Source organism: Chelonia mydas, chromosome 1, assembly GCF_015237465.2.
Source record: "Chelonia mydas isolate rCheMyd1 chromosome 1, rCheMyd1.pri.v2, whole genome shotgun sequence".
NCBI classification, from domain to species: domain Eukaryota; kingdom Metazoa; phylum Chordata; order Testudines; family Cheloniidae; genus Chelonia; species Chelonia mydas.
This window is the reverse complement of record NC_057849.1, coordinates 317,272,315-317,293,177: the sequence shown is the minus strand read 5'-3', so window position 1 is coordinate 317,293,177 and position 20,863 is coordinate 317,272,315. Positions and strand designations below refer to the sequence as shown.

The following is a 20,863-nucleotide window of genomic DNA, read 5'->3' as shown; positions in this document are numbered from 1 at the left end:
TCCGCCCCACCCTCCAGCACTTGCAGCACCCCCACCAGGGCCGCCCCTCCATAGCACCCATGGCCCACCTGGCCCAAGTTTCAGTTAGGGGTATATAGTATGTCATGGACAGGTCACGGGCCATGAATTTTTCTTTACTGCCTGTGACCTGTCCATGACTTTTACTAAAAATACTCGTGACTAAAATGTGGCCTTAGTCACGTCCCATCAAAGATAGTGTCTCTTCATTTTTTCCTTGTTTTTGTGTGGCTTTGCAAGTCCAGGTGTTAGAAGTCTTCATTAGTATGTGTAGCCCAGCTCTCAAAACTAAAAGGATTTGTGTTACAACATTTTTGGATTAGCTCCAGTGTTCCTTTTCTCCAGATGTCCAATCTTAGTTTCCTTCTCCTAATTTGCATGGGCAAAGATATAGCAACTAGATACTATGGTAACTATTGCTATAACTACAACTTAAACAGATTGCTTAGCCCCTTTGAAAGACAGCCATTAGCTGGTCCGCAAGCAGATGGCATTTCAACCCTGTTTCTGACACAATACATATAAACTGCAGATGAGATGAGCCAAATCTATCCCCTTCCTCGGGTTTTCCTTTGACGTTAACTGAGGTTTGTTTGTTGTAATTTAAGTTAAGGTTTTCCTTGAGTAGTATCAGAGCCTCAGACAGAACTCAGACCCTTTTTTACTTGTGAATGTAGCCAGTGGTGCAAGTAGAAATAATTTCTTACTGGTACTGCACTCATGGGAGGGACACAAGGGCGGGGCACGTGACCTCCCCATGTGATTCCTCCCCACCCAGCCCGGGGCCCCATGCTCTCCCCGTCCCCTCTGACACTCCCTTTACCTGTCTAAAATTTTACAACTGCAACTGTTAAACAGATGCAGTTGTAAAATTATGATTTGGGCCCCCAGTGCCACCTGTACTTCCAGGTGTCACTGAGGATCCGGCAGCACCCCAAATTGAAAACTTCTTAAATGAAAGGAGGGTAGGAAGGACAATCACCCCACTTTCCCTTAACACACTATTAGTGCCTCCCTTATGTCCAATCTAAGCTTCTGCCAGCTTGCCTGTATCTAAGTATTGCTCTCTGCCAGGCACGAGGAAAGCAAAGATGCTGCGCCATTTGGGTTTGACAGAAAAGAGGCATAGAACTGTGGGTGCCATCGACATCTTGATAGAACTACAGCCCAAACTGTTTTATTATTTTCTTCAGCTTGACATACAGGAGGGGCAATCAAAATCAGCCTGGCAGAACATGCATGAGAACTGTCTCTGGACAGATAAGCAATTGATCAAAATCACATTCTCTGATCTCTTGGGGCCAAATCCTGTTCCCATTGAAATCAAAAGGAGTTTTGCTGTTGAGTTCAATGGTAACAGGCTTTGACATTTGGAGAGGAAAGAAAAAAACCACTCGAGCAAGGGCTATGTTGCTTATACCCCAGGTATCAAAGGCTGCTGGCTCATGTGAGAAAGTCAGCAGACACCTGATCTTTGTCCATTGCAAGGGAGAAATCAGCAATCAATGAGGCTAGAACAGTCTCTCTGTACCATATCCAACTCATAAGTCCATCTGCAAAGGATCAAGGAAATATGAAGGCTCCAGATTACCTTAAAGTCCTCAGTCCCTTGGTTAGAATGCTTCCATTAGTGTATGTTCATAGGCCAGAGACTGGAGCAGGAAAGAGGCAAAATGGAGATGTTTCCAGGCCAGGGCCTTTTAGCTTCTGCCAAGTGTTAATTGAAGTGAAATCTGTTCTTACTGTGAAAGATGGTGTTTGGAGTCACATGGGCAAGTTACATGTCCATCACCCCCCACCCATATTCTAGTTAGAACGTTCACAAAAAGTCCATTTAGTGTAGACAGGTGTTTTTCAGGGTCCATTGTGAGCTAAGTGTTCCTTAATGGGCCGTTCAACTTGACTTGTCCCTTTATGTGCTGGCTAAATACCTTGTGGGTGTTACCACAGGAGCAAACATGTAGTAAACACAGCTAATATTCATAACTTCAGATACCGAGATGAATATACATGCATAGAAATAGCATAATCATAAGTACCAGCTATTTCACATACATATTCCCGAAAGAGATTCTGCAAAATCACACCACATACCTGAGACCCTATGTGTCAGCACCAGGCCCCACTGGAGTTTTGTTATCTGTTATGTAACAACAGAGATGAAGCCAGTGACGTGACCCTGTTAAGCCTAAAAGGGCAAGGTTAATTTTTAGCTGTTCGGGTGTGACTGAGCCTTTAGTCGGCGAGGGCAGACTGGCTGGCACACATTCAGGATCAGGGGCTTCAGCGTTCCTTTGCAGTTGCCAGGTTTATGAACATTAAAAAGTTATATGCTGAGGTGGTTTAAAGCATAACACAGGTTTTTAGGTGTGCAAATCTGTGAATCACTGCCTCTTTGAGATTTTATTATTATTAATTTTTTTGCTGGTCATAATGTGGGCGGGTCTCCTCTCCACCCTCTGCTCATGAGGTTATGTATGTGTCTTGTAGCACTCCTCTGAACACCAGTTGGAAGGAATTTTTTTTCAGTTAGTGTAGACTGATTCTGTTCTCTTAGAAGGCATGTCATGTTTTCAGGTACACGCTGATTAACACAGAAAACAATTGGGGCTGTTAAACTTTCTTCAAATTCCATAGAAAATTAATTTCAGCTATATTTTTTGGTACAGTGATGAAATGTGTGTTTGTATATACAAACATCAACATGCTTGATTGATTGATCAAATGATTAAGGGTTTACAGGATTAGGTTCCAAGTTTGTAAATTGTTCTGGATGAAACTGACAATGGCTGAGCTGTCGGATCAGAAGGAGCTTCATTCAAATAAAGGTGGGCAGATGTGTGATAAGTCTTAGCTCCGTTGCTAAGATGAGGAACATATTGTCAGCAAAGTTCTTGGCAGATTCCTGAGGCAGCTGGTTTAAGGCCGTCAGTGTCCAGCATTATAATCTTCACTTACAGTTCTCTCACCCACAAAGCTGGAAAATGAGGCACTTGTTTTCTTTGTTTTGCTGCTCCAGTTCCAGTTAACAAAATGCATGTTAGATTAATTTGGCTGCAAAGAAGAATTCTGTGTACACTGGGGAAACCCCCTGATTCCTGAAAGGCTGCAGAACTGGGCTGACATCGGAATCCAAACATCCTCTGGTCAGTGCAAGCAGAAGCATTCCTCTAATGCAGTGGTCCCCAACCTTTCTGTGGGAATAGCACATTCCTATTCCCAAACGACTGTGGCAGGTGCCAAATACCCCGCCACCGAAATGCTGCTGAGAAGCAGCAGCGGAAAGAAGCCTTGCTGCCGAGAAACGGCAATGCTTCTCGGCGGCATTTCGGAGGACAGTTCTCAGGTGGCCACGCTTGGTGGCGGCATTTTGGTGGCACGGTGTCCTGAGGGCGCACACAACTGCCCCGGCGGGCACCACACTGGGGACCCCTGCTCTAATGATTTGGACTTGATGTGATGCAGTGTGAATGTCATGGATAATTCAGACCAATGTGGAGAAACAGAATCAAAAACACTGTTTAAACACCTTCTGTCTCACCCACCTCTCCCCTCTTGAGGACTCCTAACTTAACAGCACAATACATATGCTAACAAACTTAAAGCCTTTGTTTAAGTTTGTTAGCATACGTATTGTGCTGTTAAAGCCATATCAAGAATGAATGCCCTCCCTAGCCTTGTTCTGCTCAAGTCTTTCCGGTACCCTGTACCCGCTAAAAAATCTCTTGCTGGTACTGCGTACTGGAGAGTACTGCCCTACTTTCACTACTGAATGTAGCTAATAGGCTACATCTGATCTTACTGTCAGGTTGAATCAACATATGTCACTGCAGCTGCTGCTCTAGTGCCTGTTACAGTTGCTCTGAGTATCCTTAGTTCATCGCTACCAAAGTTGTTGTATAGCTATAAGCAAAGTATCATAGAAATGACTGGCAAGGGGAGGGGGCATTTGCAATTCAATATTTTTATAGGAAAAGCAAAAGATTTTTATTCAGTGACAATTGCTAGTTTCATTCTAAAAACCCAATGTAAAACACCACCACCACTACCAAAAATCTCAATAGCTACACACTTATTTTTCTAGTGCTGCAAATGAAAAATCTTCTGGGTGCAAAATGCTTTAATTCCACAATAGATATTCTACAGTTTGCCTTGTAATATGCATTTCCCTATAGCCTTGGTTTTATGCATCTGTTCATGTCAGTTCTAAATTCATACTTATTAGAACACACTCCACCGTATTGGCTCCAAATGCTCTAGTGTGTTGGAATGTGACTAGCATTTTTATAAGGGATTTTAATTTCCAGAATATTTTATATAGTGTCTGTCTGCAATGACATTCTACAATGAAACAAATACAGGTAAGAGCCAGATTCTTGTCTCGCTTATGGTGTTGTAAGTCAAGGGACATATGCTGAAGTTACTGTGCCATAAAGCTTGTGTAAAGTGAAAGGAGAATCAGGCCCTAACTCACTAAAAATAGCTGAGAATGAAATAAATGCAAGCCCATTATCATTTAAATTGCGTAGTGCTGACCAGTATGCTCGGAGCTGTATAATGCAATATAATACAGTTTCTCTCCAGCAGAGTTTCTTTTAGAACAGCGTTTCTCAAACTGGGGGTCCCGACCCAAAAGGGGGTCACAAGGCCATTGTAGGTGGGTCGTGGTATTGCCAGCCTTACTTCTGCACTGCCTTCAGAGCTGGGCAGCCAGAGAGCGGCAGTAGCTGGCTGGATGCCCCGCTGTAAAGGCAGTGCCATCAGCAGCACAGAAGTAAGCATGGCATGGTATGGGGGCAACATCATAGCCTGAAATATTTTCAATGGGGGTCCCAGCAAAAAAAAGTTTGAGAACCCCTGTTCTGGAAAGTAGACACACCGAAGACAGGATGCAATGGAAAATCCAGAGGTGGGGGGGAATGGAAGGTTTTTTCCCCCTAATTTCCTCCAATATATCACCATATATCAGATGAATGGATCATGTTAAAAAACTCCCAAATTAAAAAGGGCTTTAAATGGATCTGATTCTTTGGTCATCTTCAGTGCAGAAGCAAGAGCATTCCTTAGCACTATCCCAGGGCCACAGAAGCAGAGAGACACTTCCCCTGCAAGCCTGGCAAGCCAAGCCTCATCCCCTTGCAGGGCAAACAGAGGTAGAAGTCCAAAAAGTATCTGGGACCATTCAAGCCTTAAAAGTTAAAACCAAGATCTGCCCATGCAGACAGTAGTTAAGGGAGCCCAACAGCAGGCAGGGGGGCGCAGAGTCCGTCTAATAAGAATGGAATTGCTACATTCTGTACAGACTGCAAGTGTTGGATCAGAGCACGCTGTGGCTGGTCAATGGAAGTGTCACAAAGGTGCTGATCACCGTTGCTGGCTCAGCACAGGAGAGGCATAACCACAGTCTGGAGCATGTAGTAAACCATCAGACGACAGCAGGCTTCTTCTTCGAGTAGTGTCCCTATGGGTGCTCCACTTTAGGTGTCTGTGTGCTCCTGCACCTCTAATTGGAGATTTTTGGTAGCAGTGTCCCGTTGAGCCCGGGCATGTGCTCTCCCTCCCTCATGGTCTGCCTCGAGGCTATTTAGCACTGGGCGGGGGAACCCCCCTCGCTTCCTTATCTACCACCTTCGGCCTCTGACCTAAGGAGCAGCTGTCCCTTCTTTATCTGTGTCATTAGCATAAGCAGTGTTTGTTTTTTTTACCTTTGTTCTCCCTAAAAGTATTCAGGCTAGTGTTCTGTTTTATTTTATTCCTTTGGTTTAAAAAGAAAAGAGAAAAAGGAAAAGAACTTCACTTTTCTTCCCTGTCTGGGGGCATTTAATCTAGTTCTCAGGGCTTGGACTAGACCTCCCTCTGAGTCCACAGCAACTTGTTCTCTCTTACACCTGTCCATGATGACGGCATTTCTAATTGCCATCACCTCAGCTAGGCACATAGGAGAAATAGTGGCCCTGATGGCACACCCATCGTTCACGGCCTTACATTTTTTTTTTTTTTTAAACAAACTCTAAGGCCATATCCCAAGTTTCTCCCTAATTTTTTTGCACTTTTCCATATGAATCAACAGATCCATCTCCCTGTTTTTTCCCAAAACCACATTGTGACAACTGGGAGACAATTGTGCTTATGCTAGATATTAGAAGGACATTAGCATTCTACTTGGACAGGACTAAGGCCTTCAGGAAATCCCCTAAACTCTTCCTTTCATCCACAGAAAGATCCAAAAGCTCTGTGATATCTCCTCAAAGACTATCCAAATGGATCTCTAGTTGCATTAATCACTTAGCAAGGGCGCAATTTGCTTCCATCCATACGCACTCTATGAGATTGGTTCCTACCTCAATCTCCCCAATCTATAGAGCAATGATTGGGGCCTCTGTCCATACTTTCGCAGAACATTATGCGATCACTGAAGATTTGGTCGCTGACACCATCTTCGGCTCCACAGTACTCTCTGTAGTAAAAGACTCCGCTCCAAGTCCCAGCCTCCAGTGGTGGGTACTGCTCCGGAGTCACCTAAAGTGGAGCACCCATAGGGACACTACTCGAAGAAGAAGAGGAAGTTACTCACCTTGTGCAGTAATTATGGTTCTTCGAGATGTGTCCCCCTATGGGTGCTCCACAACTTGCCCTCCTCCTCTCTACTTCAGAGTTCTCTACAGGGCTCTGTGGTAGAGAAGGAAGTGAGGGGGGTTCACCCGTGCAGTGCTAAATAGTCTCAAGGCAGACCATGAGGGAGGGAGAGCACATGCGCAGGCTCAACGGGACACTGCTACCAAAAATCTCCGATTAGAGGGTCAGGGGCACACAGACACCTAAAGTGGAGCACCCATAGGGACACACATCTCAAAGAACCATCGTTACTGCACAAGGTAAGTAATTTCCTCTTATGTAGATGAGAGGTAAATTTGGATTTAAATTAATGGGTGTACTGCATAATTGCTTTCAGCTACTTTAAAATACCATTCTTTGTGCAGCCTGGAGTAATCATCACTTACTTGGCAAAGATCAAAGTAGCCTGTGATTTCATTCACAAAAGCAGAAGAAATGCAGGGATGTTTAAAATGTTTGTAATAGCCCCACCTGGCAGATCTGGGATGCAGAGCAACTTTGTTTTGACTCAAAATCCATCAAACGTGATATCTCATCCAACCATATGAGACTTCCAGTGTGAACGGTAAAGTACAATTGCAGGGCTGAAATTAACAACAAAGCCACAATGCCTTTGAAATATCTGAAAATTCAACAGGCACTTCATCATAAAAGTGCCAGAGTTGGAAACGGACAGCTTGCCAGCGGAAGGAAAAGGTGCATGAGGAAGTGAAAAGTAAGAGACTCTGAGTGAAGGTTTGGATCAATATATTTGATAGTGCATCTAATTCTAGCGTTGTTCCATCTTCATGTTGATCTAGTGATTCAGCCCAGAACTGTGATTCTTCACACTTCAGTGCATCATGAGGCTTGCTTATCAGAGCGCTGTAGAAGAAACCCAGCTTCTCCAGAGCTTAAGCTCATTGTGCCAGGAGAACTGGTCTAAATAAAAAATTCAAAATGGATTAAAGTTGGTCATACATTTATTGGTAATACCTGGTATAAGAAGAAGGCCAAGAGGAGGTGGATATGGATTGCGCCCAACACGAAGAACAAGAATGAGATGACTATGTTCTGATCAATAAGCAGCACATTGTACAAGACATCTCAGTAGTACCATCATTTAACACTAGGAGTGACCATCGCTTGCTCAGAGTAGGTTCAACTTCAATGAAAAGGTAGAGAAGAAAGCACTACAGACAGCAAATCAGTGGCCAAAAATATTTGATGAGACAATCTTGAAAGCGGATATTTCCAAGGAAGACTGGAGTCTTATAGATAACTGCGATGAGGATTATAAAAACTTCATGATAAATTGAAGCAATGCGTGAAATTAACCAAGAAAGAGAGACCAAAAAGAGTGAAGGGAAGAATCTTGGAGGAAATGTGGAAATTTCTAGAGAAGCGAAGGAGTATGAAGCAAAATGATGGTGACAAACTTGAGTACTCTCTCCTCTGCAAGTTGATAAGAAGAAGACTAAAGGAGGAATTCAAGAAGTACATAAGAACATAAGAATAACCATACTGGGTCAGACCAAAGGTCCATCCAGCCCAGTATCCTGTCTACCCACAGTGGCCAATACCAGGTGCCCCAGAGGGAGTGAACCTAACAGGTAATGATCAAGTGATCTCTCTCCTGCCATCCATCTACACCCTCTGACAAACAGAGGCTAGAGACACCATTCCTTCCCCATCCTGGTTAATAGCCATTAATGGACTTAACCTTCATGAATTTATCCAGTTCTCTTTTAAACCCTGTTATAGTCCTCCTCAGGCAAAGAGTTCCACAGGTTGACTGTGTGCTGAGTGAAGAAGAACTTTCTTTTATTTGTTTTAAACCTGCTGACCATGAATTTCATTTTATGGCCCCTAGTTCTTATATTATGGGAAAAAGTAAATAACTTTTCCTTATTCACTTTCTCAACACCACTCAAGATTTTATATACCTCTATCATATTCCCACTTAGTCTCCTCTTTTCCAAGCTGAAAAGTCCTAGCCTCTTTAATCTCTCCTCATAGGGACCCATTCCAAACCCCTAATCATTTTAGTTGCCCTTTTCTGAACCTTTTCTAATGCCAGTATATCTTTTTTGAGATGAGGGGACTACATCTGTACGCAGTATTCAAGATGTGGGCGTACCATGCATTTATATCAGGGCAATAAAATATTCTCCATCTTATTCTCTATCCTTTTTTTAATGATTCCTAACATCCCCTTCGCTTTTTTGACTGCAGCTGCACACTGTGTGGACGTCTTCGGAGAACTATCCACGATGACTCCAAGATCTTTCTCCTGATTAGTTGTAGCTAAATTAGCCCCCATCATATTATATTGTATGTATAGTTGGGGTTATTTTTTCCAACGTGCGTTACTTTACACTTATCCACATTACATTTCTTTTGCCATTTTGTTGCCCAATCACTTAGGTTTGTGAGATCTTAGTGAAGTTCTTCACACTCTACTTTGGTCTTAACTATCTTGAGCAGTTCAGTGTCATCCGCAAACTTTGCCACCTCACTGTTTACCCCTTTCTCCAGATCTTTTATGAATAAGTTGAATAGGATTGGTCCTAGGACTGACCCTTGGGGAACACCACTAGTTACCCCTCTCCATTCTGAAAATTTACCATTTATTCCTACCCTTTGTTCCCGGTCTTTTAACCAGTTCTCAATCCATGAAAGGATCTTCCCTCTTATCTCATGACAACTTAATTTCCATAAGAGCCTTTGGTGAGGGATCTTGTCAAAGGCTTTCTGGAAATCTAAGTACACTATGTCCACTGGATTCCCCTTGTCCACATGTTTGCTGACCCCCTAAAAGAACTCTAATAGATTAGTAAGACACAGGGCTGGTGCAACCACTAGGTGAACTAGGCGGTCGCCTAGGGCGCCAAGTGGTTGGGGGCGGTGGTGGAGCGGAGGTGAGCTGGAGCTGGGGGGGCACGGGGAGGGCCGCCTGCAGCAAGTAACGGGGGGGGAGGCGGCGCACAGGGGAACCGCTCCCCACCCCAGCTCACCACTGCTCCACCTCCTCCCCTGAGCACCGCCCCGCTCTGCTTCTCTCCCTCCCAGGCTTGTGCGCCAAACAGCTGATTGGTGTCACAAGCCTGGGAGGCGGGAGAAGCAGCAGCGTGCTCGGGGAGGAGGCGGAGCAGAGGTGAGCTGGGGCAGGGAGCTGCCGCACACTGCTCCCGGGGCCGAGGGAAGGGAGGGGGTGGTGGGGAGCTGCTGCAGGGGGGGCTCCCTGGGCGTAGGGGGGGTGGCGGCAGAGAGGAGCTGCTGCAGGGGGGGCACCTCAGGGTGGAGGGGGGCGGTGGGTAGCTGCCGCAGGGTTCCTGGGGGGTGGCGGGTGCAAGGTGGAAGTTTCGCCTAGGGCGTGAAACGTCCTTGCACTGGGCCTGGTAAGACACGATCTCCCTTTACAGAAACCATGTTGACTTTTGAGCAACAATTTGTTCTTCTATGTGTCTGACAATTTTATTCTTTAATATTGCCTCAACTAATTTGCCCGGTACTGATGTTAGACTTATGGTCTGTAATTGCCAGGATCACCTCTAGAGCCCTTCTTAAATATTGGTGTTACATTAGCTATCTTCCAGTCATTGAGTACAGTAGCTGATTTAAAGGACAGGTTACAAACCATAGTTAATAGTTCCGCAGTTTCACATTTGTGTTCTTTCAGAACTCTTGGGTGAATGCCATCTGGTCCCAGTGACTTGTTACTTTTAAGTTTCTCAATTAATTCCAAAACCACCTCTAGTGACACTTTGATCTGTGACAATTTCTCAGATTTGTCACCTACAAAAGACGGCTTAGGTTTGGGAATCTGCCTAACATCCTCAGGCGTGAAGACTGAAGCAAAGAATTAATTTAGTTTCTCTGCAATGACTTTATTGTCTTTAAATGCTCCTTTTGTATCTCGATCATCCAGGGGCCCCACTGGTTGTTTAGTCGGCTTCCTGCTTCTGATGTACTTAAAAAACATTTTTTATTACCTTTTGAGTTTTTGGCTAGCTGTGCTTCAAACTCCTTTTTGGCTTTTCTTATTTCATTTTTACATTTAATTTGGCAGTGTTTATGCTACCCAAATGAAAGGCTCTTAAAGATGGCAGAAGCCTCAAAAAATGCAAAAGGGAATTGACATTGTACAGGTCTACAATAATGGTGCTGAAGAACAGGAATGGAAAACCAGTAACTGACAGAACAGAGATGGTCTGCAAAGATTTCTACACTGAACTGTTTGTGTCTCAGATAAATGTCCCAGTACCAGCACTTCAACAGACCAACGAGCATGTGCTCCCAGTCCTTGTCAGTGAAGTTCGACATACAGTTCACCAAATGAAAGAAGAAAAAGCCCCAGATAAAGATGGACTGACAATCAAAATAAGAGCTGGAGGCCAAGACCTCTGGGAAACCCTTGCTCAGAGGTTTAGCCATTACTTGGAAATGCAGAAGATACCATCTAGCTGGAAGGAGTCCAACACCATTTCACTATACAAGAAGGGCAACTGTGAAGATCTAAAGAACCATCATCCAATATGCCTGCTTTCACATGTCCATAAGCTGTTCACCAAAATAATAACAAAACGACTCTCGGAGAGTCTGGACGAGCAGCAGCCGAGAGAGTAGGCAGGCTTTCGAAGGAATTTCAACACAATTGACCATATTTTCACTATAAACAAGCTATTGGAATGCTCAAGGGAATACCAATTCCCTTTATGTATTGCCTTCATCGACTATGAAAAAGCGTTTGACAGCGTAGAGATCAATGCAGTATTGAAAGTTCTTGCAGAGCAGGACATCGACACAAACTCTATATCAAAGGAAGCTAATTCTGACTGCACTATAGATATAACTTTATTTGATACCCCCCTTCGCATCCCAGTTAAGAAAGGTGTAAAACAAAGAGATACGGTTTCACTGAAACTCTTCACACCCTGCCTTGAAATGGTAATGAGGTGGATGAATTGGAAGGCTGGAATCAACTTCAACAGAGAGCAGTTAAACCATCTCAGATTTGCAGACGATATTGTTGATCACTGAAAATACTATCAAACTACAGAAAATGCTGTGAGAACTCATGTCATAAATATAAAGGGAAGGGTAAACCCCTTTAAAATCCCTCCTGGCCAGAGGAAAAATCCTCTCACCTGTAAAGGGTTAAGAGGCTAAAGGTAACCTTGATGGCACCTGACCAAAATGACCAATGAGGAGACAAGATACTTTCAAAAGCTGGGAGGAGGGAGAGAAACAAAGGGTCTGTGGCTGTCTGTATGCTGCTTTTGCCGGGGATAGAACAGGAATGGAGTCTTAGAACTTTTAGTAAGTAATCTAGCTAGGTATGTGTTAGATTATGATTTCTTTAAATGGCTGAGAAAAGAACTGTGCTGAATAGAATGACTATTCCTGTCTGTGTGTCTTTTTTGTAACTTAAGGTTTTGCCTAGAGGGATTCTCTATGTTTTGAATCTAATTACCCTGTAAGGTACCTACCATCCTGAGTTTACAGAGGTGATTCCTTTATTTCTATTTACTTCTACTTCTATTAAAAGTCTTCTTGTAAGAAAACTGAATGCTTTTTCATTGTTCTCAGATCCAAGGCTTTGGGTCTGTGGTCACCTATGCAAATTGGTGAGGATTTTTACCAAACCTTTCCCAGGAAGTGGGGTGCAAGAGTTGGGAGAATTTTGGGGGGAAAGATGTGTCCAAACTACGTTTCCCAGTAAACCCAGTTAGAGTTTGGTGGTGGCAGTGGATATTCCAAGGGCAAAGGATAAAATTAATTTGTACCTTGGGGAAGTTTTAACCTAAGCTGGTAAAAGTAAGCTTAGGAGGTTTTCATGCAGGTCCCCACATCTGTACCCTAGAGTTCAGAGTGGGGGAGGAACCTTGACAACTCAACACAAAAAGCAGCCAAGTTGGACTGAAAATTAATGACTCCAAAACTAAATGTATGCAGTCTGATACCTTGCCAACAGCCCAAATAACAATCAAGGGAGACACGTTGCTCAACTTCTTCTATTTGGGCTAAGAAATTAACATGCGCCACGATCAGGAAGGTGAACTTTTGCGAAGAAAGAAAGCAGGTTGGTGCACATTCAATTCGAGCAGGGATGTCCTCCAAGGAAAAATCAACAGAGCAACACACGCCAGCCTCTTCAACTCAACAGTGCTGCCAGCAATGTTGTATGGCAGCGAAACATGGGTGCTGACAAAGACAGAGGAGCAGCAACTGTCTGTCATGAAGAGGGTGATGGAAAGAAGAATTCTGGGAATGTCAATCCATAATCAAGACCCCAATGAAGTGATCAGGCAGCAGAGTGGAGTGCAGGATGTCCTTTTGGAAAGCAAGTACAATAAAATGTGATGGGCTGGGCATATAGCGAGGCTCACTGACAATCGATGGACTGCAGCTGTTACCGAGTGCTACCCATGGGAACTGAAACGACCACTTGGCCAACCTCCAAAGAGATGGGAAGATTTTATCTTGAAAAGACATGGCCACACATGGAGAAGGAAGGCCAAGATACGAGAAGAATGGAAGATGTGCTGTGATCAGCGCAATCTATACGAGGGCTGAAGGACGGCTCGATCAAGGTGAATAAATTTTACATTTTATTTTCTGTAATAACCCTTCTTCACAAGTGTCTTAATGTGTTCACTTAACAGTAGACATGAGGGATATGTTTTGTTTTGTTATTTTTTTTAAATGTAACATCAGATCAGTTGTCTTTATTACAGACCTGGATTCCTTGAGGGAGCAATCCATAACTCATCACTGAAAGGAAGACAACTAATAACCAGATGTCTCAGTGAAGGAAGCCTCCACACTATCAAATTAACCAGCTTCCTCCTGTTTATTTGATTAACAAATGAGCAGGACGGCAAGACTGAAAGCATTTATTATTGGTATATATTTATGTTCAGTAATTAATAAATATAGAATTGGACTTCACTGCAAGTCAGTGAACTGCAGAAATGAGCCCTAAGCATGTTGGGGGAGGTCTGTTATTTGCATAAATACTAGTGTGAAATGTTGGATCTTCTTCTAAAGGGGATATTTGACATAGCAAAAATGAAGAGTTATTTTAAAATGTCACTCAAACTATTAGGCTACAGTTTGCCACAGACTTTGTTCTCTGTTTCTATGGGAGACCATGGGTAGCAACAGTGGGGAGAAAAAGTGAAGAGCATTTTATTAACTGCTTCTAATCAAAACATACTTACATCAATCTAATCTCATTTAACACTACGGAAAAGTTCTTTGTGAACCATCCCATAGAATCTAATAGCAAATCATATCCCTTCTTTAGGAAAGCTTAACTTAAAACAACCATTTGAACAGAATTAAATGCTGTAGGTTTGTAGAGTAATTTCTTTTGAATTCTATTAATTGAATCTCTATTGGATTTTCCATAAGGGTACAGTTTACATATTGTAATGGACTCTGATAAACCAATGAGCTATTATTACCTAATCCTTTGTGTTCTGCTAGAGGTGTGGTGGACAAATCTTGTTTGGACAATCTCTAAAGCAGAACACTGTGCACTCGTTTTCTCTAGCCATAATCAGGGTCTACCCGTAAGACCACACATCTCTACAGCATATAATCCACTGAGGTAATACTTTATGCAGCATGCTTCACACAATACTTGTGTAAGCAAGGTCTGAATGATTTCTCCCCTGACAGCTAGCTGGGAGCAAACTGTATTTATATGAACACACTTATTCTGCATAGGTATCCAGCAGACAGGAGCTGTGTTGCTCAACAGTGATCAACTTTGGCTGGTGTTGGGTTAAAATACACTGTAGTACTGAATGCAAGGGAAGTGAAATGTTATCTTTATTGCATGAGTAAAGGGGAGCAGAACTGAACTGAGCCTGTCCTGATTGAGGGGTCACCCTCATTTGAAAGGAACTTGCTAAGGCAGGAGCGTGAAAGCCAGACCCCTGTGAAAGCAGAGATCAATGGGAACAGGTGTCCCAGCCAGGAGGTATGGACTCTCCCTAAGGGTCCCCAGTCTGGTTTAACCTGTTCCTCCCCACTGTTCAAAGATAGGCTTCATTAGGAGCCTTTTGTTATTTTAAGTACTCAATAGGAGCTGAAATCACTTGTGGTGGGGCAGTGTTTTTGCCCAGCCTGCTGAGAGCTAAAAATCACTAAGAGAGGCAGGTGGCATCAGAAGGTGACTGACAGGCAGCTGGTGGGAGTGGCTGGTGAAAGTGGTGAGCACACCTGGCTGGTGGGAGTGGCCAGCAAATGTGGTGAGCAGTCGGCCAGCAGGAGTGGTTGGTGGTGTGGCCAGGTGGCAAGGAACAGCAGCTGTCAGGGTGGCCAGGTGGTGAGGAACAGTGTCTGCTCAGATGGTGGAGCAAGCTAGGTGCATTCTTCCCCCGGTTGGAGGTGAACTCACACAGATGCACCTCTGAACCCTGGGTCCTCACTGACCAAAGACAACCACTGTGAGTGGGTATGGTGAGGGAGCAGGGGGGAGAGGGCACTGAAAAGGAACTTTTGGTTGTAGAATTCAAGAACATGAGGCAGAAGACTTTGCCCTGCGCACTCTGGGGTGGGTGTCCTGCTCACAATTCTGTTTATGAATCTAGTCCTGTAAATATGAATCCTGCTTGTGGCATTTTCCCTTATTAATGTCATGTGACTTCTCTCCTTTCGTTAAAGAGGTATTTACTACTTACATGAACATGCCTAACCCTGACAATGTGAAACTGGATGTGCTGGCTTTTTGGAACAGTCATCAAGACACTCTTTCCAACTTCAGCAAAGTGGCACGGAGAGCTTTGAGTGTACCCCCTGGATCTATTGACTCAGAGTGCTTATATTCAAAGTGGGACTGCCTCCAAGACAGCAAAAGCCTCAATATGAGTGAGAATACTTTGGAGAAAATTATGCAAGCATATGCAAATAAGGATTTCTGGAAAAACTACTAGTTCTGAGAGAGACAAAATACTTTTGTACATTTAAAAAAAAGCTTCCATTATACTGTAGTAAAATGAGTATATTGTGAACGTTTTTTTTCTTTTTTCCCCCGTTTTTTCCAATTTTTTTAATTATCATTTTTAACCAGATTTCAACCTGGTTTTAATACTTGGAAAATAAACACTGAAATATTCCTGGATTTTTTTTTTTACAAATAAAAACTGAAAGCGTGTTGTGATGTTAGACTCCATAGTCTCTATGAAAATATGTTTATGATATGGATACGATAACTGAAATATACTTTATCCAAGATGGCTCATGTAAGATATCATTGGAAAGGTTATGATTTACTGTATGTAATTATCCAATTTGTATGCCTGTATCATTTCTGTATCTGAAATTAGAAATATGGACCATGTACCTGTATTTCAAATGTGCTACTTTGGGTGTCACCCACAACTAGCCCTTCGGGTACAACAATGAAAAGCCAGACAGGGCTGATGGCCCATTAGCAAAGACAATGGACTATGAAAGGGCTTAGTCTTCCTGTGGATGCTCCAGACAGCCTGTGAGTAATGGCTGCCATAGCCCTCCAGAGACATGGGTCTGAGTCACCTGGTACAGGACCCACCCCTTGGCATGCCAGTGTTCTTCCACTGGGAGATAAAGGGTTCCTGCCCTACACAAGAGCTACATAAGGAAGGGGAGTGATGTCATCGTGGTTCTCCTCTGCCTCCCCACTTAGAGACACTGAAAAACACCTCGAAGCAAGAACTGAACTTGGGGGAGAAGAGTTGATCCCAGGCTAAAAGGGCGTACAGGCTGAGAGTGGAAATACCTGAAGTTTCAAGCTGCAGGCCAGTGCCGTTGGCTTTCAAGACTCTCTGTAATCTGACTGTGACAATATCCAGGGTGAGAAATTACTATTTGTAGCCAATTTCTTTAGTGAATCAAGCTTAGTTTGCGTGTTTTGTTTTATTTGCTTAGTAATCTGCTTTGTTCTGTATCACTTTAACCATTTAAAATCTGCCTTTTATAGTTAATAAATTTGTTTGTGTTATTATTAAACTCAGTTTGTGCAATTTCCAATGGAGTCCTCCAACAAGTTGTGCATATCCTCCTCCTCACTGAGGGAGGGGGCAAATTTATGAGCTTACATTGTATAGATTTCTGTACAGTGCAAGAAAGTATTATTTTGGGTTTATTCCCCAAAAGGGGTGTACACATGAGTGCTGGGTGAATCCTCTAACACAGAGCTGACTTCAGTCTGTGTCTGTGGCTGGGTGTTGCCGTGCCTGTGTGTGCTCTAGAAGAGGCTTAAGAGCCTGGCTCAGCAAGACAGGTTAAAGGGGGCCCATGCTGGCAGAACAGGTGGGCTCTGTGGTATCTCAGCACACCAGGTGACATCTTGAAGGGAGGCAACCTGTCACATGTGGAACACTACTGATCCTACAGTCAGATCTACACAGTCAACCCTTGTACCCAGATGGGGCCCCATATCTATTCAAGGGACACTATCAGTTCTAGTTTGGCCCAAATTTAGGCCTCAAGTTGATCTACATTGCAGGAGCAGGGCTTACATTTGTGGCTAAACCACACTTGACAGTATTCCTTCAACAGATCTAGATGACAAGTTTTTAATGTTTGCAGCTTGAAAAGGGCTAGTAAGAATGTTTCACATTATGAGAGCTGAATTCACAGTTTAACCGCAGAAAGGAGTGAGGGTCACACATATTGCAGAGAATGTTCTTTCCCAGACTCTTATATAATTGGACCAGAAGAAACCACTTGGCCCATTCTGATCCCTTACATGTTTATAGGCTTGCTCACTATATGATTTCCTTTGAAGTCTATCTCACCTGTTCATGAACATCTGCAGTAATCCTGAGTTTGCTAACTGTACTTTGGTAGTCTAGCCTATTGCTCCCCTGCCCAATTACTCTTAAGAACTTGTTCATAATTTCTAGCCTAAAATTTTCCTTCTTTAGCTCCTTGTTCTGTCGTCTTCCCATGGTTGGGAATTTTCTCTCAAAATGATTTTTTAACAGAAAACTGCTTCCATGAAATCAAAATTTTCCAAAGGGCTTCAGTTTTCTGTCAGGAAAACCTAAAATTAAATATTTTTGGTTTGGGTTGATTTAACACAAAGTAAGCATTTAGATTTGTCAGTTAAACATTAAATTGCATCTGTCTAAACTGCTGCAGTACCTCATGCCCATATTTTCTCCTGTGGGCTGGGTTCTTCACTGACCACATCTCCCATGAGATTGCCCCACCATCTCCCCTATGACTGAGCCATGTGGAGCATCATGGGAGTCATGTGACATTCAGGTGCATCTTGGGAGATGGAGTCCACCCTGGGAGTCCAGGACAAGAGGTACCTGAATTACAACTTCCATGAGACACTGCAGCATCAAAGGCAGGCACAGTTTAATGTAGAACTAACTGGAAACAAAACATTTATATGTTTCTGGATCAAAAACTTTTCTGAATTTTTAATCCCATGAAAAAATCCCTGATATTTCAACTTTTCAACCTGATTTGGGACAAACTATTTTTAAAAATCAGATTTTCTTGTAAGACAGAAATTCCAATTTTCTCACAGTTCTAGCAAAGAATACATCTGCGATAACTTAGAGGCATAATTTAGAACAGAAAATATCTGTAGTAACAACTGGTAAATGTTAACTGTATAATGCCTTCTGCTAGGTGGAGCCGGCAGCAACCAGGGCCAGGTTCAATATCTAGGGCTCCTTTTCAACAATACAACACAGACCTGGCTCAAGCCCCCACCCAGTAACCTGGGAAAATTACACACCACCCCAGGGTGCCTCTGAAAGGCAATACTTCTCCACTCACAGAACAAAGTCTGAGTGTAGATAAGAAACTTTTAATGGAAATCTAGTCCTGTAAATATTACAGTAATGCACAACTGTTTTTGTCAGTAAATTCAAAAACTGATGGTATATATCTGGGGGTTGGCAAATGCCTGTTAAATGGCTTCATTATCACTTGACAGGTTTCAGAGTAGCAGCCCTGTTAGTCTGTATCTGCAAAAAGAAAAGGAGTACTTGTGGCATCTTAGAGACTAACAAATTTATTTGAGCATAAGCTTTCATGAGCTACAGCTCACTTCATCGGATGCATTCAGTGGAAAATACAGTGGGGAGATTTATATACACAGAGAACATGAAACAATGGGTGTTACCATACACCCTGTGAGGAGAGTGATCAGGTAAGGTGAGCTATTACGAGCAGGAGAAGCGGGGTGTGTGTGTGGGGGGAAACCTTTTGTAGTGATGGCTTTTTAACAGGACAGCCCTGGATGGTAAGGATTGTGCAGGGGGCAGATGATGGGGTGGCAGGGGCCAAAGAGAAGGAATTTAATTCCAGAAGGTGCCTTCTAATTGGAGGCCCCAAGTCCACTGTCCTTCCTCCACCCAGGCCACCCTCAGAAGCACAGAGAACTTCAGTCCAAGCGCAAACTCAGCGATGTCTTGTGTAACTAAATTGTGTGAGCCTAAAGTTTTTGGTATGGAGCTTGAAGCTTGATTGGGAAGATAGGTGTTGCCCTCTCTGGGCCCTGGGCCTTCCAGTTCACTGCCTTCCCAACCTATCCACGCTGTCACCTGAACCAATTTCGTCCACACACTCAACTCTAATTTTGCCTTCTGTTGGCTGGTTCAGTAGTTTTGAGTATATATGCTTCATAGCATATGTTTTAAAAGTAGCAGGGTCTAAGTATCCATTTAGGACCCTGTTCAGCAAAGCGCTTATGCACTTGCTCATCATTAAACATGGCTATGGCTACATTTTAGTCACGGGTATTTTTAGTAAATGTCATGGGTAGGTCACGGGCTATAAACAAAAATTCACAGGCCTGTGACCTCTCCATGACTTTTACTGAAAATACCCACTCTGAGTAAAACTTGGGCGGGGCCATAGGTGCTGACTCCGTGGGTGCTCCGGGGCTGGAGCACCCAAGGGGAAAAATTAGCGGGTGCTCCGCACCCATGGGCAGCCAAGCTCCCCCCTCCTCACCTTCTCCCCCTCAGCGCACCATGTCCCCACTCCTCCCTCTCCCTCCCAGTGCTTCCCTCCCCCCCTCCCGCTGCCTAACAGCTGTTTGGTGGCACTTAGGACTTTCCAGGAGGGAGGGGGAGGAGCGGGGAGGTGGCGCACTCAGGGGAGCAGGCAGAGAAGAGGCAGGGCAGGGGTGGGGATTTTGGGGAAGGGGTGGAATGGGGGTGGGGTGAGGGCTGTGCAGGGGCGGGAAGAGGCAGGGCAGGGGAAAGGCCGGGGCGAGGGGAGGGTCAAGCACCCACCGGGCAGAGGGGAAGTCAGCCCCTATGAGTGGGGGGCTGTGGGTGTTCTGGGGCGGGGGGTGGTCCAGAGGTGCAGTCCGAGGGCTCTGCAGGTGCTGGGAGAGGTGGCTTGGGACCCCTGCTTGTGCTGCGGGGTGGGGGAGGTTGGCAGGGCAGCTCCAGCTCCCTGCAGCTCCCTGCAGCTCCTAGGTGGCAGAGGCAGGGGCTCCGCTGCTCCTGCCACAAGCGCTGGCTGCCACAGCTCCCATTGGCTGGTAACCGCAGCCAATAGGAGCTGTGGGGGCGGGGCCTGTGGGGGCAGGCAGTGCGCAGTGTAGAGACACCCTCCTGCTGCTCCACCGCTTAGGAGCTGCAGGGAGGTCATGCCAGTGGGAATCGGGGAGCCCCCAGTCCTCCCTCTCCCTAGCCCTGAGCCCTCTCCCACACACCTAAACTGCAGCTGCTGGCCCAGGGGCTGCCCAGCTCGGGCAGCCACTGAGCCAGTACCAGTTGCTACAGAAGTCACGGAGGTCACGGAAAGTCACAGAATCCATGACTTCCGTGACCTCCGTGACAGACTCACATCCTTAAAAATTAGTAGCCTTATTGATTTCAGTGGGGCTACTCATGCACTTAAAGTTAAGCAGATGCTTAAATACTTCTGTGAATCGCCTAAGTTATGTAATAGTGTATGAATTTTATTGTGAAGTGCTGTGCCATCGGAGGACACCTAACTACTTGATAGATACGCGAAACATATTAGCTCATGAACATAATTGGAATGTTTGGTTATGATTATTTTCCAGTAACGTCTTGGTTACATGATGGTGGTGGACATTATGCTATACTAAAGTTGGAAGTCTGAACTAGTACAGCAAATACATATTGTGAGTGGATAATTCTGTGTAGTGTGCTATTGATATGTTCCATTGGAAATTTTGGAGAAAATATGTCACTGTTTTGACACTCATTGCTATGTATGTTAACTTTTGAAGCTTTAAAAAACATAG

The 20,863-nt window shown here is 44.2% G+C and overlaps 1 long non-coding RNA gene across 1 annotated transcript; it reads left to right on the top strand.

Annotated features, from left to right (window-relative positions):
• Positions 1-1,749: 1,749 nt before the first annotated feature.
• LOC122462357 lies at positions 1,750-15,165 on the top strand. Its single transcript, XR_006284854.1, has 3 exons — positions 1,750-1,857; positions 11,113-11,122; positions 15,153-15,165. It is a non-coding gene; the product is annotated as an uncharacterized LOC122462357 (long non-coding RNA).
• Positions 15,166-20,863: the final 5,698 nt, after the last annotated feature.